Source organism: Cupressus sempervirens, chromosome 1 (genome assembly GCF_028749045.1).
Source record: "Cupressus sempervirens isolate cs-2001-9-10 chromosome 1, ASM2874904v1, whole genome shotgun sequence".
Lineage (NCBI taxonomy): Eukaryota > Viridiplantae > Streptophyta > Pinopsida > Cupressales > Cupressaceae > Cupressus > Cupressus sempervirens.
The window spans coordinates 211444814-211462740 of record NC_143118.1 but is presented as its reverse complement, the minus strand read 5'-3'; positions in this window follow the sequence as shown (position 1 = coordinate 211462740).

Below are 17927 nucleotides of genomic sequence, written 5' to 3'. Positions count from 1 at the left end.
TTGTTAGAAAACATGTTCTCATAGTCAAATACATGCAAGACTTGCAATTTGTGTGGATGGTCAAAGATGACAGCAAGGGTTGAATAGGGTAGGGATATTTGTCACTCCTTGTAGTGCGTAAGCATTTTTTCAATTGACTAATGATTTAATGGGATAAGATGAGAGAGGGTCAACAATAATCTATACTTTTGAAAACGAGCAAGTAGCATCAAATTTAAGAAAATTGTGGAGTTAGCACCTTTGGGGAAATAAAATATAAGGAACCAATAAGTCAAAAATTTAATTTCTAATTTAAGATAGTAAAATACAAGTGGTTTACCAATTATTAAATTTTGTATAGGTAAAAAACTGAGCTATCTAAGATTACAACTACATTCTTTATGTAAAAATTTGTGTGCTAAACTAAAACATAGGATGAATTTATTAGAATATAGGTATTTAATAGCAAATGGGTGCATGTTCAAAAAAGATAGAAATATTTGTCAATATGTAGATATATGAAGATATCTTTTCAAATTATACAAAAACCCAATTTTAATTGAAAATTAATTCAAACTTTTACTGAGATATAATTTTGAAAATATTAGTGAGTTCCATTTCACTAGATTTGAAAGAGATCTCACTTTGTGTATGACCATATATTATAATATTTCTATACCACTAAAATATACATACCAAGTAAACATTTAGAAAGAAATCATTATTTCAAATACTTTTTTCTTATATCAAATAAACATTTTGAATTTTTGTCAAATTTCTAATTGCATTTTAAGATAAAAAGATCATCTCTAATATTTATTCAAGAAAGAAAATCAATTTTGGTAGAGAATCTAAAATTACAATTAATATACTTGGCAAATAGTTGTCATTTAGTTAGAGTTTATATTCTTTCTATATTGGTAAATAATTTTATCAATGGATTATTAAAAGTGCATTGATGTGTGTGAAAATTTGAAAGGCTGAGAAAGATGAATTCACCTAAAGATATATCTTTTCCTTCATTTAGAAAGTGTAGTCTAGTAGAAAATTTTTATAGTCCAAAAAAGGGTAGCCATTGAAATTATCTATTAATCTATATTGTAAGAATGTGTGTTGCAATTGTTCAATGTGATTCATTTATACTAGCTTTTGAATTGAATATAAATACATAATAGATTAATATGGTCTACATCAATCCCAATATTAATGGTCCAATGATAAATGAAGTATCGCTAGAACTTCTGATATACTTTCATATATTTGAAGATTATAAAATTCTATTTCATGACTGTGGATGATAGAAGGTTTCAATTTTTTCCATTAATACTACGAAGACACAATTGAGGAGAAAAAAAGGGGAAAAATAACCTTATGTAGCTGATCTTTGCTTAAAAAGGGTATTTTATTAAAGATTTGTGTGTGCAAAATTTGGATCTATAGTGAAAACAAAAACACTTTAAAAATGTGTTCTTCTATTTATTGAGGTACTATGGACAAAGTATAACTAGATTTTCAACCTCGGTTGACCAAGTTGCATACTTGACATTTGATCTATTTCAAATAATCCAATAATGAAATGATGAAATTCCTTGACCAATTAGATGTTATGTAGATTGATTTCACAAGTTTTCAACAACCTTTGAGCTGAATTTTTAAATCATGATTTTGACTAGGTAAATCATCTTAGATATCAATTTTGTTCATAAAATGGACTAGGATCGTTTGACTAGATAGGGGTGTGATTTTTTATGTAATTGAAGCCCTTTCAAAATAAGGTCATAATTTATAAAAAAAGGTCCAAAAATATCATTTTCAAATTATTCACTAACTTTACTTTTAGGGAGCTTTTGGAGAGCCATCATTTTGAGACATACTGGTAGAATAACTACCCCACACTTACCTACCTTTTCTATACCATTGAAAATTTCATTTCAATCCTTTGTTGATTGATTTTTGTTAAAAAATTATGTTTCTTGCATTTTTGGATTAGAAATTATGTCTTATCATTTTTAACCTATAATGTTTTTGGTATGGTTTCATTAGAGATTTTATGCAATAATTTATCATTTCAACCCATTAAAATTTTCATTCTCAAACTACTCATATATAATCTAAGTGTGTATATATTTTATTGTTTTGTCACCTATAGTTTTATTATATCTCGTAACTACTTCTATGAGACTTTGGAGAAAATTTTTCGAACATGTTTATTTTATAAAAAATAGTTATTATTTTTAAGCTAGTTTATCACATTTTTTCCTCATTTAAAATTTATATACACATATTGTGGGATGTTTAGAAGCTTTCCATGTGTTTTTTACATTTGATTTCAACATTTTTATAGGTATATATATATCATGTTCTCATTTGACTTTAATTTTCTTATTTTGTATATTAATAGGCTATATTTTAAGTTTATATAGACATATCTTACAACTATGAGGTTGGTGAGAGACATTTCAAATGCATATCTAGGTTAGATTGATACATTGGTCTTAGGCATCTATTTCAGATGTCTCTAGCTAGGTGAATCATGGATTACTTACCATGCTTGTACACAATTTCCATATAAAGAAAAATATATTTCACCTCACACAAGTGATCCTATGATCACGTTGGAGGACATGTATAGGATTTTATGGAAAATATTAAGATTTTGACTCGATGACTTGTATTTGTATAAAGGCTCTTTAACATGTGGTCCAAGAAAATATCATCCTCAATAGAGCAATTATTGGGGATGACATCATCTAGAGATATGATCCACATAGTCTCTTTAATTATATTCTAGCTAGACTCATTAGGTGCTTTGGGATTATAGAAAGAGGCCAACAAGGTTTTCTTTTTTAATTTGTGGGTTCATATGCTAGAGAGGTTTATTTTTCCTCCTACTATCATTTCTTTCGGGTCTTCTATTCTTTCCAATATGTATCATTAGATGTACAAGGTCACCTACCAAGGTGTAAAGAAAATAGAAATTAATAATATTCTCTTGCACATATGGCCATGGGAGCATATTCCTCTTGTTGGACTATTGCCTGACAATCAATATTATGATGGGAAGCCTCATATTTATAATTAATTTAGTTTGATTAATCAACCTCACATTAAGAAGACTTCTTAGTGATAGAGGAAGTTGGATAATTTTATATATGTTCTTTGGTGGCCATATAGTGGACCAAAGGCCTAAAATGATGCCCAGTCCTAGCTTCACTATATGTTTACTTCTTGAACTTTACCTAGATATGTTCCATAGTTCATGGAAATATTTTTAATTTCAATGGTTTGGTCATAGTGTGTTTACATGAAGTATTCCTTAGTCACATTTACCGCATATGCCAGATTTACAAAGGTTGAGGGCCTAGGCTAGGCTCCTTGGTTATCATTTCTAGAGGTAGAGTAGGAGATTAAATACTTGGTACGATAAAGGTGGGATTACCTACCTAAGATTGTATATGCTAGAGCTACACAACCTTAGAGGTATTATTTTTCTATATATTCCTTTCTAAGGCCTATATACCCAATAATTTGAGAACCTTGTATTGAATAAGGATCCTTGACTTTTAAGAAGAAACCTCTAAGTCATGAGAGAGTTGTTCTAGGAAACATTTCTACCAAGGGAAAAAGAGGACACCTAGGTTCTAGTAGTAGTGCATAGCCTTCAAGATGCGTGTAGAGGTAGTTGGGAGAGCATAGTACACTAGGTTCTATAAGAGTTTTTTTTTTCAACATTGAGAAACTAGGCAAATGTCATGATAGGGATACTAGAAGATTTTCTCATGGCTAAGAAGGCTACTCAACATGTATGAAAACATATATATGAAATAGTTTTCATGGTAAATGATAAGGAGGTCCAAGATGAGATAGTTGGTGATGGTTCTAGAATAGAAGAGGTCACCAGATCACTAAAGAGTGAGTGGAGAGAACCATAGACTCAACTAGTAATAGCTTAGAGTCATCCAACATAGAGGGACTAATAGATAGATTAGTTGATCAAAGAGATTGATAGTTTTTAAAGGTAGGTCATCCATTATTCTAGTAGAGTGGCATAAAAATATGCAAAATATAATTTTCCTATTAAGGTTGAGAGGCAGGTGATGTCATTTTTAAGATATTCTATGAGATCCAAGAGAACAATGCCTCCTCCATAACCTTATGTAGAGGGATATGGATGAAAATATGTTAGATAAATGAGAGCAGGGGTGAATTAGTTATAACTAATATCCTACATGCCTTTAAACACTTTTGTAAAAACTTTAACTCTTTAAAGTTCCAAATCACTAACTTGGTAAAAATATAAGACATTGAAACTTAATCATCCAATAAATCCTTCATTTCATATACCAAGTATTATAGTAAACTTTATGTTTATACTAATTTGAAAAATTAAGATAAATATGTAACATAATAAGAATCCACATAGTTTGAAATAAGTATTTAACATGGAAACCATGTTAACAAATAAAACGCCTAGGATTAGCAACCCCAAAATGTCACTCTTCTAAAGTGAGCTATATGAGGATCCAACCTTGTTAAAGGTTATAAATACATTATTAATGCGACATTGTTAGAGGGTTTTTACCAAATACCATCTAGAGTTTATCACTCCTAAATATCTGTAGAATGACTTACTCTAAAGGACTTACAAAAAATTCAACAAAATGCATCTATACAATGGATTTTCTATTAAGACTATTAGGTTTACTTGGTTAAGAGGTTTTCTAATACAATGGTTAGAGATTTTTGCTACTTCACCTTATTGTCACATGTTTCTTGGCTTAATGAAACTTGTCTAATTGTCATCCATCTCAAATTTATTAAATCATGACACTTGGGTCTCATACCTTTACCTTGAACTTTATGCTTCAATTCAAATTATTATATTTCTTTCACCCAATCTTATTTGATTTTTTCCATCCATTGATATCATAACTAACCACATACTTATCTTCAAAACTACTCAAACAATCTTAATTGTTACAAAATGTAGGACTTAGACTAAATATTTTTCAAAATGATCATCCTTTCATTTCTCAGTCAATACTACACTTGGTTAACATTGTTCTCGCCAATCAGTACTCGACATCTATCACTTCATCATCATGTACTTGCTGAAAACAAAAGTAGCTCCATTAATACTAGGATTCTTCATTCACTAACCAAACTATCTTTCTTATACATGATCTTAGCACTTAATCAAATAATGTTAAAATGTTAAACAAACATGGTAATCTCATAGTCTAACTCATCAAGTTCCCATTAAATACCTTACACTTATCAACACTTAAATCATCATTATACTTACTTTAAATCCTCCTCATCAATCAAAACATCTTCATCAATAAAATGATATGGCACTCTATTAAATTAGCATAATGCCTCACCAATTAAGGCTTAACATGAATGACAACATAAAAACTTAGATCACTCTTTCATATATATTAGTAATATTATCAGTTGGGGCTAATGATCTCCCCACTTAGAATTGATAAAAATATATGACATGAACAAGATGTTATTGAATGAAAATCTATTATGAAACAACATACCAACACATCTTTGGCTCTCTAACTTCACTTAGGTCCTCTATTCTTTATTAGGTTATCAACTTAGTTTACAACATGCTTATGCTCTGCCTTCGGATATACTAAACTCGTTCAATAGTATAAATCAATAATTTATCCCTTTGGGTGTACTAGATATTCTACAACATGTTCTTTCCCCCATTGATGGAAATAAACATATTTCTTGTTTCATATATTTTTCATCTTTGTTTCATTTACATTAGTAATCAATCTATTTCATACTTTCTCCCTTTACTCATCTCCATACTAGTTTTCTTGTATTTCATGAAGTCTCAGCCCCTTTGACTTTTCAACACTTCACTATTCATACATTTTCTCCTTCTTCTACTTCTTTCATACATTTGAACCTTCTTCTACTTCTCCCCCCTTTGAAATCAATGTGAAAGTTAACTCTAAGCTTCAATTGAAAACTTATAGAACCTTGCATTTGTTGATTATATCATCTTTATTATAAACACTTTCACAACTCTAGGAATTGCCCCTATAGAATGAACTCCTTCATCAAATCCATTAAGATATTCCAATCATCCTTGAATTGATACAACATGCATCTTTTCTAAGTGAATATTGGATATGGAAAAGACCCCTAAATTACCTACATATATTTAAATTTATCCTTAGAGATTTTTTTTTTTAATATACCTCTAATCTCATTCTTGGACTTTACATACTCTAATCTAACTTTATTTTATTGAACTTTATTTCTCAAGTAGTGATAATTCAATAGATATATGATTCGTATTTCCATGAATTATAGGGCTCTTGCATATTCTAATAGCACTTGTATTATCACAATAGATAGTAATAAATTTTATGACTTACTCTTGCATACCTTCCTATAATTTCTTGATCCATACAATATTTGAATAGTTAATAGTAGCAACAACATACTTAGCTTTACTAGTGAACTAGGAAATACAACTTTGTTTCTTACTCATCCATGTTACCAATCTCTCTCCTAAAAAGAAACTTCCATCACTTGTACTCTTTCTATCATCAATATTTACTTCCCACTCAACATTAGCATAAATTCTTAACTCAAAATCACCTTCTTTCTTATACCATAATCCTTAAATTCTTGTTTCTTTAAAATATTTGAATATCGATTTTATTGAAGTTATATGTGTTTCCTTAGGATTGGATGAAAATCTTATAAATGTACCAATTGCATATACAATATTAGGTCTATTGTCTACTATATACTATAAATTTCTAATTATTGATATGTATTACATGTCTAATTTACTTCAGTAGCATTGTCTTCCTTAGATAATTTGCATCCATTGACCATAGGGGTTCCAACTAGTCTTAACTCATCTATTTTGTTTTAATATTATCTCTATATATTGGTAAAATTTTCCATGTATTTTTCCTTTCAATCTGATCTATCTCCTCATCATTACATTAATTGAATCATCATTCTCAAGAGCGCCTCTGACAATTCTAGGATCATATTAACATGTATTGGGTCTTAGCTTACTTCTTGTCATCACTCTAAAACTCTTATCTCTAATAATTTGATATTGTATAAGGTACCTTCTCACATAATTTTCTAAGATAGGTTTGGTTCTATTTTCTCCATCATTATCATCACTCAATTGGGGAACAACATCCTTCTCGAGTTGTTCTATCTATGGCTCAGGTAGTGTAGGCAGTTGTTTAGTAGCTCTTTGTTGTTTATTGGTTTCTCTTTTTTGTTACTTTGTATATAATTGTAATGACTTGGTTAGGTGCATAGGTATAGTATCATGTGCATCATCTTGTACATAAATATATCTATTGTAAGATTTTGGCTCTTTGTTTCTCTCCTCATCATTCTTATCTACAAACTGATTAGTTCTTTCACTTGCACTTTCAATCTTTATGTTAGTCACTTTATTAAAAAAATTGTATGCTTTTCTCCTTGTACAGTAACCTAGGAATATACTTTCATCTCATTTTCACCTAAAGTATCCATTTCTCTCATATTTTTGTATATAAAACCTATTTCCAAAGATTTTGAAACAAGTTACATTTAGTGGATGACCATACCAAAGTTTATATAATATAATGTTTGTTACTTTCTTCAACTCAATTTAGTTGAGAGTGTATAGTGTAGCACTTATATTTTCTCTCTAGAATATATTTCCAACTCCTTTTTCAATGAGTGGTATTCGAAAATAACCAATAGTTGGTCTATTCCTTCTATCTGCAATACTATTTTGTTGTGGTGTCCTTGGTGCTAACAATTACCTTTTAATTCCATGCTCAAACTCACCATCTCTATCAAATCTCAAAAATTTCATATGTTTACCTATTTCCTTCTCAGCTCTTCCCTTATACTAGTTGAATATTTGAAATGCATCAAATTTAACTTTTAGAAATATCACAATCATCACCTTTGAATAATCATCAACAAATAGAATAAAGTATCTATAATCATAATAAATCTCAACTTTCATAGGACCACACAAACTAGTATGAACTAACTCCATAATATCATAATATGAATGTCACTTTCTTGAGAAACTAGACTTTTTCATTTTATCGAGTTGACATTGTTTACACATACCATTACCAGGTTTATGCAAGTTTTCTAAATATGTCACTTTCTTCTTTCTAATTAGTTTATTTATATTATCTAAGTTCATATGACACTGTCTCTTATGCCACAAACATGCATGTTCAACTTTATAAAATAGACATGCACTTATAGTAGAATCTAGATAAAATAAGTTACCTCTTGTGTATTCTCCAGTTCCAACCAATTTTCCATCAGCATCATATAATTTCATCTTTATGTCCAGAAAATCCAATCGGTGGCATATATTAATCAACTATGAAAACTCAAAATATTATATTTCATAACTTGAACCATATAAGAATCATGAAATTTGATCTTATCAATCAACATCAAAGATCTTCTACCTTTCACAAGATATAAAATATCATTTCCAAACATAATAGTTCCACCATCATATTTTTCTAACCTATAAAACTTATCAATATTACCTGTCATCTGATATGAACAACCACTATCAATAATCCGTCTATCATTTTTTCTATTATGAGAAATTAGGGATTTTTTATTCTCATACCTTTCCTCATCTAAATCTTGTTTTACAAATACATATACAATATCCTCACCTTCATTCTTATCATCTGATCTAGACATGACATGTTCTTCCTCAACAATGTAAGATGACTTCTTTCTATTGGAATGTTTAGAATAACTTGGGGAGGGGGGGTGTGGGGGTGAATTGGTTATCCAATGTCCAAATGTACAAATCCAAATTTTTAGTAATTCAAATTGTACTTATGCATGCATTGATCATTTAATATCTTACACATATGCATATTGTTATCCTAGGTCAAAATAAATTTGCACAAACATAAATATGCAATACCACAAGATGAATCACACATTTTGACATGAGAATTTTATGCAAAAACCCAATTTAGGAAAAGCCACCAATAACATGCTAACAATTTTCACTCTTTTTAAGTGATCCTTGTGAGGAGCCAACCATGTTAAAGGTTACAATGCACACTGTTAAATGTGACCTTGTTAAAGAATTTCAATCACCCTATGAGGAGTGAGCCTTGTTAGAGAACTTTAGAACATTCCATTAGAATATCACCCCATTAAAGGATTTCCTAATGATTATTAGGAAAACCTTATTCCAATGGATTTATCCAAATCAATACAATTTCTAGAGAGTAAAAACATGACTTGATCTGATAATGAAACAAATCACTTGTAGATTACAGAACTCTCATCCTATTGGGAATTCATCCTATTCATGTTTGACAACTTGTTCACCCTTCAAGCATTCATTTCCTTAATCCTTCTTTCTTAGTATGCCAACTACAAACTCTTTCATTCAACCACCGTATGAAGAAACACCCTAGAGTTCTTGTCTTTCTTAGGTTCTTGCACATTACAAGTTGCTTATGGCTTGTTGTCTCCTTAAATAGTGAATTTAGGTCTTTTTTGCTTAACCACAACCGTCCATTTTAGGGTTACGTCAAATTCATTGAATCTTCCCATATTTACATTTTATTCCCTCTAAAAACTTCCTTTATAATCCTCTATGAATTCATCTAAAAATTGTTTATCTTGAATTATGTGCTACCAACTCATCATAGTTATCTTTAAATGCTTCCTACAATTCAAGAAATCAACTTTTTTGGCTCAGATTAATCAAATATTTTATGTAGCTCATTTTACTAGTATTCTTTAATAGCAAGTTGTTTTCTCAATAAACATTGTCTTTTGATGCTCAGTGAACATTGGGTTGCTCAACATACATTAAGTTTATTTTGGTCACTATTGCCATCTTCTGATGCTCGACACATACTATGATTTCTTCACTTAACACCTATTAAATTTCTCTTTTTTTGACACATACTAAACTTACTTCTTGGCTTCCACTAACTTTCTATTCGACCTGCATTAACTTACTCAACTTCTATTATTTAGTCAACGAGTCTTGGTAGACACATTTCTTTACTTAGCCTTCTTCTTTGGAGTCTTTGCTCAAGTATCCTTTCATTATAGCCTGAAGTAGATAAATAATACACTATATCATCAAAGTCCTTTTTGGTCTTAGTGCTCTTTTTATACACCATATAACGCAACCTATTTCTAGCTTCTCTTGTCATCCTTTCTTTTAAAATCCTCTTCATTAATTAATCAAATGATCTAGTATTCATACTAAAGTAAGCAATTGTCTCACCAAAAAGTATCAAGTTTGACATCAGTGACAAAATAATGATTGTTCCATAATAGGTTTCATCATTATTCTTCACTTAAATAATCTCCTTTCAACACTTTCCTCTATCTTTTTACTCCTTATTCATTCAATATTTTTTATCCTTTTTAATTGGGAATATGCACCAAGGTTGTATGCAAAAATGTGGACACCATGAAAAATTAGTCATAAGTACAAATAACATGATTACTTTTGTGTATATTTCATCAATTTTAAAAATAGGGCTTGGCTCGTTAATGAGAAAAGAAAATAATTCTTTTTTTTTAATCTAGTAAAATGAGACCCTATTATGAATAGCCATAATAATTGCATCAAGTTCTCTATACCCCATTCGATTATGAATAGCCAAAAGCTATGAGAGAGATTGAGAGTAACATGTAGAGAGAGAGAGGGGGTGAAAGAGATACAGGGGAGGAGAGAGAGTAATAGTCTTTAGTGAAATTCAAGTATTAACCATGTACATTATAATGCTTTTGGTTTCAAGTTTGTATGTGCAGATGGCAAAGAGAAATCAGATGCCCTAGGCATGCAAAACCCATGTGCATGCTTATAGTGTTGGTCAATATCTCCCATAACTTGCTCCAAAAAGATTCACCAAAACTTGTAATTAGGTTTATAACTTTTTTATGCATGCCCCTTCATTATCCAATTGTTAGATTGAAGTTTGGGCCTTTAGAATGTATACCTCCTTTTTATTTGGATACTAATATGGTTAATTGCATAGAGAAGAAACTAGGTATACCCTTCATTTTTTACACTTTCCATTCTTAGTTCTTTGGTATGTTTAGTAACTCCCAAAAAGGTATCTAAATATATGATTTTTTCATGGGGTTATGTGGATATTTTTGAAGTTAATTTTCATTTTCATGAAAAAGAGCTACAAGCCTAAAGAGTGGATTTGTGAAGAAACTAGTGTCTAAATGTGTCATATTTTGGTTTTAACCATCAATCCATGTTTTAGTGGACCTAAATAGACCGCCAATTCACCCTTGAGTCTCACTTGGTCTTTCTATGTGTTTTTGAGGCCTTGTGTCAAATTTGTCATTGTGTTCATAAGAGAAACTTTTGTGTAAGGGTTTTCCTTGTGATTTGGATTTCCTTGGTTGGGAATAGGTTGTGAAAACCTTAACCTCTTATTGAACACTTGTGTTTGGTGTTTTAACACTTTGGCAAGGTTGAAGACATTGTTATTGGGCATTACTTTAGTTAAGAGAATCTTAAGGGCTAATTAGTCTCCTAAGGCTTACTATACCAAGCCCCATTGCATGAAGTGATATCAAAGCCATGTCTCTTACTAAAGAAGAAGAAATACCTTCAAGGGTATAAAATGAAAAACTTGGAAAGATCATGAGAGAATAGAGGATAACCAATGCTGCTCTAACAAACAGGTTGAAAGAACTTGAAAGCAAGATGGAAAAGAACAAAGAGATACATTATGAAGATGACAAGGATGAAGAAGCAAAAGACCTTGATTAGAATGGTAAATTGCATGTAGAATAGAGACCTCTATCGAATTCTCACAAATCCATGGATAAGAGGACCATGTAAGGAAAGTTGGAACTACCAACTTTTAATGGAAAAATGAATGTAGATGTGCCATTAGATTGGATTGAGGCCTTGACAAGTTTCTTTGAATTTGAAGACATTCTAGAGAGACAGAGTAAAAATGGAAAAGTCCAAGTTGAAGGTAGAAACTCTAACTTGGTGGAACTTCATCCAAACTGAAAGGATCAAGAAAGGAAGAAGCATGATCTCATCTTGAGATAAGATGGTGACACTAGTCAAATAAAACTATGTGCCTAAAGACTATGGGGTGCAACTCCATAGAAGGAAGCAAAGTCTTAAAAAAAAGACCTAGATGTGAGTTCCTATACAAAGGAGTTCCTAAAGTTGTGTATGAAAACAAATAGAGTGGAAAATGAGGAATAAATTTTTTCTAGATACATGAAAGGCCTCAAGGTACCCATCCAAGAGGAACTAAGTCTACACACCCCTACTTCTATGATAAGTGCTATCAATTAGACATCAAATTAGAGGAGAAATGGAAAATGAAGAAAGAAGAAATAAAAGGGAAGGAACATAACACTAATAAGAACTTCAAGGTCAAAAAATCCTCTTGGGGAAAAGGTAAGAATAATAGCAATAAGACTTCTAATCAAAACAAGGATAAGGAAGAGTCTAGTTCTAAAGTGAACTATAGAGGAGATAAGTCCTTCAATAGAGGTAGAGGAATCGACAATAGCTCCATCAAATACTACAACTACAACTAATTGGATTACCATGTAGTTGAGTGTCCTAAAAAAAGGAACAACAATCAAGGGTAGAGGAGAGCTCAACTCATTGAGGAAGATAAACACGACAACAAAGATCTTGAACCTAAACAAGGAACATGTTTGATGGTGAGATAGGCTTTCTTGTAAATCCCTTAAACCCAAGAGCCAACCCAAAGGAGGAACCTATTCAGACAAAAGATCAAATGCTAAGGCAAGGTGTGTAGTCTTTTAATTGGTTCAATTCAACTAAAAATTTGTTGTCCTCTAAAATGGTTGAGAATTTTAAGTTGTCTAAGAATCCTCACCCTTCCTCTATCATTTCTCTTGGCTCACAAAAGGTCAGCAAACATTGGTAACTAAAAAAGCTTGGGTATAGTTCTCTATTGCAAACTTTAAGGATAGAGTTCTTTGTGATATGGTTGAGATAGATGCCTCCCACATTCTCCTTGGTAGGCCCTAGAAATTTGATGTAGATTTTAGACACCATTGTAGGAAGAAAAACTATTCCATAACAAAGAATGGGGTAACCTTCACAATGAAACCGTTGCATAATTATAAGATAGAGTCTACTATAGTCACCATAGGAGAGAAGGAAATTCGAAAATAATTGAAAGAACCTTAGTCCCAAGGATTCATACTTATTTCTATGCTTAAGAAAAACATTAGTTCTAAAGACAAAGAGCCTATACCAAACAAAATCAAAGATTTTCTACATAAGTATATTGATGTGACTACTTGTGATTTTCCCTCAAGGCCCCCTCCCTTAAGAGATATTGGTCATCAAATTGACTTGATCCATGGCTCATCATTTCCTAACAAATCAGTCTATAAGATGACTCTAGCCCAACATGAAAAGATTGCAAAACAAGTCAATGATTTTCTTGACAAAGGCTTGATTTAGAGAAGTCTTAGTCCTTGTGTAGTCACATCACTCCTTCCTCCTAAAAAGGATGAAAAGTGGAGATTTTGTCCTAATAGCAAGGCTATAAACAAGATTGGTATAAGGTACAGATTTCCATGCCAAGGATTGAGGACCCTCTAGATCAACTAGGAGACCTGCTTGCTACTTTACAAAGATTGACTTAAATTTAGGCTACCATCAAATTAGGATCAATCCAAGAGATGAATGGAAGACAACATTCAAAACCACTAAAGGCCTTTTTGAATGGTTGGTAATACCTTTTGGGTTAAGTAATGCACCTAGTACATTTATTAGACTCGTGAATGAGATGTTCATTGATTTCATTGGAAAATTTGTTTTTGTATACCTTGATGGTATACTAATCTTTATTTATAGAAGAGAAGAACCTTAGAATAGGTTTTGAGGAGGTTTCATTAGCACAAGTTGGTAATCAAATTGGAAAAGTGCATATTCATGAAGAAGGAACTTGTTTTCCTATGCTTGGTCATCTCAGAAGGCACCCTCACAATGGACCCTAAGAAGGTAGAAGCCATTGTCAACTGGTCTCCACCAAAGAACCAAGGTGATGTACAAAGCTTTCATGGACTTGCCACTTTCTATAGGAGATTCATCAAGAATTTCAGTCATGTATGTGCTCCTATGCTAGACACTAGTAAAGGAGGAAGGAAGAACAAGTTTGGTTAGGAAAAAGAGACTAGTGATGCTTTCCAATACTTGAAGAATAGAGTTTCTCAATATCCAATCTTGGTGCACCCAAACTTCAATAAGGTATTCACTATTGAGATTGGTGCAAGTGACTTGGCATGTAGTCCTAATCCAAGAAGGTAAACCTATAGCATTCTTTTCAAAAATCTCAATGGGGCAAAGAAAAAGTACTCTGCATATGATCTATAGTTATATGCCATGGTACAAGCCCTAAATAAATGGAGAAACTACCTAATCCCTAAGGATTTTGTAGTTTATATTGATAATCATGCATTAAGTATCCTTAATTCTTAGGAAAAGTTATTAGTCAAGAATCTTAAATGGATAGAACAACTACAAGCATACACATTCAATATCAAGCACAAAAAGGGAGTGGAAAACATTAAGGCAGATGCCCTTAGCAGAAGAGTTCGATTGATTAAAGAAAAACTCTAGAGTGTGGGAATAGACTCACTAGAGCACTTGTATGCCAATGATCTAGATTTTGGAGAAGCTTTTGAAGTTTTTAATAAAATGATTGGTAAGTATGATACTTATTTTTCTGAATATTTGATTTAGAATGGACTCATATTCAAGGGGGCTCAACTATGCATCCTTAAATGTTCCATGAGGTAAAAAATTATTAGGGAGAAGAATTGTGGTAACTTTGGAATAGAAAAGACAACATACATGGTAAAGAGTAGGTTTTTTTAGCCAAAGATGGGGAACAATGTCAAGAAATTCATTGAAACTCGTACAATTTTTCAAAAAGACAAAGGAGTATACAAAAACCAAAGATCATATTGATCATCCTTTACCAATTCCCACAAGACCTTGGGTGTCAATTTAAATAGATTTTGTAATGGGTATACCTAGAACAAAATAAGGATTTTATAGTGTCTTTGTCATACTAGATAACTTCAACAAGATTGTCCACTTTGTACACTACAAAAGCACAAATGATGCATCTCATATTGCACATCTATTTTTCAAAGAAGTGGTCAAAATACATCACCTACCTCAAACTATAGTACTAGACAAGGATGTAAAGTTTCAAGTAATTTTTTGGAGGACTCTTTTCAAGAATCTTGGAACTAATTTTATCTATAGACTTGTTTTTCATGCACAAATTGATGGGTAGATTGAGGTGGTAAATAGGTCATTAGGTAACCTCCTAAGATGCCTAACCAAGAAACAATCTCAAAGTTGGGATTTTCTTTTACCTCAAGTAGAATTTTCCTTCAATGACTAAATGATAAGTCAACTAGAAAAAACCCTTTCCAAACTATCTATAGACTTCTTCCTAAAGGTCCTTTTGATTTGGTAGAGTTACCATAGGATTTCAAAGTCGGTCCACAAGGAGATGAACTTGAAAAGCTAATGACCAAGGTGTAGAATGAAGTATTAAGAAAATCCACTATGAAGTACAAAGAATGGGCAGATAAGAGAAGAAGAGAAGTCCATTTCAAGATTGGAGACAAGGTCTAGGCATTCATGAGGAAAGAGAGACTGCCTAAGAGTAGGTATACAAAACTTCACATGAAGAAGGTTGGGCCATGTACTATACTCAAAAAAATGGGTGTGAATGTCTATGAGATATCTCTTCCCCCTACCTTGTATATTTCTCCAATATTAAGTATTGCAAACCTCACTACTTACAAAGGAATGATAGGTTCAACAAGTGAACAAGGTTAGCATACTGAAGTTGATGAAAAATATGTTACTAACCTCCATCAAAGAAGACTAGTTGAGTTGGAAGCCATATTGAACACCAAGTTGCTGAAACAAAAAAGGCATAAAAAATACATGCAACATTTAGTAAAATTGAATGGGCTCCCTAACATTGGTGCAACTTGGATGACAGAGGATCAAATCAAGCAACATGGTACCTCTATTGAGAAATTAACCTTAAGTGGGAACTTGAGTTCAAAAAGTGGAGTATGGTACAAGGGCACCCATAACAAATGAAGAACCTTGATACACTCAAAGACATCTTCAAGGCCCTAAGAACTTATAGGATTTTTATGAAATAGTATCAAAGCATTTGGACCTATCTGTAAGGCCTAGTTCAAAGATTGGCATAATTATAAGCCCTTGGTCAACTATGGTCAAAGCTATCCAAATGACTTGAAATCTTAGGATATTTCATATTTTCATGTTTTTAGCATATTTTGATCCTAATTGCATCATTTAGATAAGGTTCGACCATGTTTGAATCATAATTTACAAAAGTTGCATAAAGTGCAAAAATTATTAAAAAGTTGTCAAGCAACTTTTAGCAAAAAAATGCATAATCTTGTAATTTGATTCCCAATAGCCAATTTTGGTTTTACAATATATTGTGAACATTTTGGATGCCTACGTAAGCTCTTTCAGGTTGGTGGTAGGACAACATGATGTCCTTTTTCATTCTAATCAATAAAATAACTCAAATTTCCTATAATTTTCATGTTGTAGCAATGTGTATGAACATGCACAGACACACCATGGGGATGAATGTATATTTCTAGATATTTTGATGAAATATATTTTAGATGCACTTGGTCTAATGTCCTGATCAATCTCCTAACTCGAGATATTATAATTTTTGTAGAAGTAATTCTAAAAAGTTGTTATACCTAGGGTTTCAGTCAAAATTTGACATAACTTGGGATTCCACCATGGAAATCTAATGGCCTTTGCTGAAATCCAAGTATTAACCATGAAAATTATGATGCTTTTGGTGTTAGGTTTGTATGTGTGGGTGAGAAATAGAAATTTGATGCCCTAGGCATGCAAGGCCCATGTGCATGCTTATAGCATTGGTCAACCTCTCCCATAACTTGCTCCAAAAGAGTCATCAGACATTATAATCAGTTTTATAAAAAAATTATGCATGTCCCTTCATCATCTAATTGTTAGACTAAATTTGGGGCATTTAGAAAGTATACATTCTTTTTATTTGGAGACCTAATAGGGTTAATTGATCGGAGAAAAAACTAGGTCTAACCTACTTTACTTACAGCTTCTAATCCTAGTGCTATGATATTTTTAGAAACCCCCACAAGGGTATCTTTAAAGATATGATTTTTTAATGGGGTTATGTTGATATTTCTTAAATTAAGTCTCATTTTCATGAAAAAGGGCCATAAGATTAAAGAGTGGGTTTGTAAAGAAAATAGTGTCTAAATGTTGCATAGTTTGGTTTTAACCATAAATCAACCTTGTAATGGAACTAAATAAACCATAAGTTCACCATTGAGTTTCTCCTAGTTCTATTTTATGCTTTTGGGGTCTTCTGTCAAATTTTTCATTATGTTACTAAGAGTAACTTGTGATAGGTTGTCTTCTATGTAAGGATCTTCCTTATGATTGGAATTTTCTTGGATGGGGATAGGTTGTGATAACCTTAACCTCTTATTGAGCACTTGTGATTGGTGTTTGAACACTATGGCAGAACTAAAGGCACTATTATTGGGCATACCTTCAATGAAAAGGATCTTAAGGTCTAGTTAGTCTCTTAAGGCTTATTATACCAAGCTCCATTGCATGAGAGAGAGAGAGAGAGAGAGAGAGAGAGAGAGAGAGAGAGAGAGAGAGAGATTCAAATTTCTCTATAAGTAATTCCACAAAACTTTTCACTTCTCTATCTGAATTTTCTTTTTGAGTGCATGTGCAGTAAAGACCTTCTACCACTACTTTAGATACTAGTATATTGGGCAAGTAATCATCTTTATTATCACCTAACCTA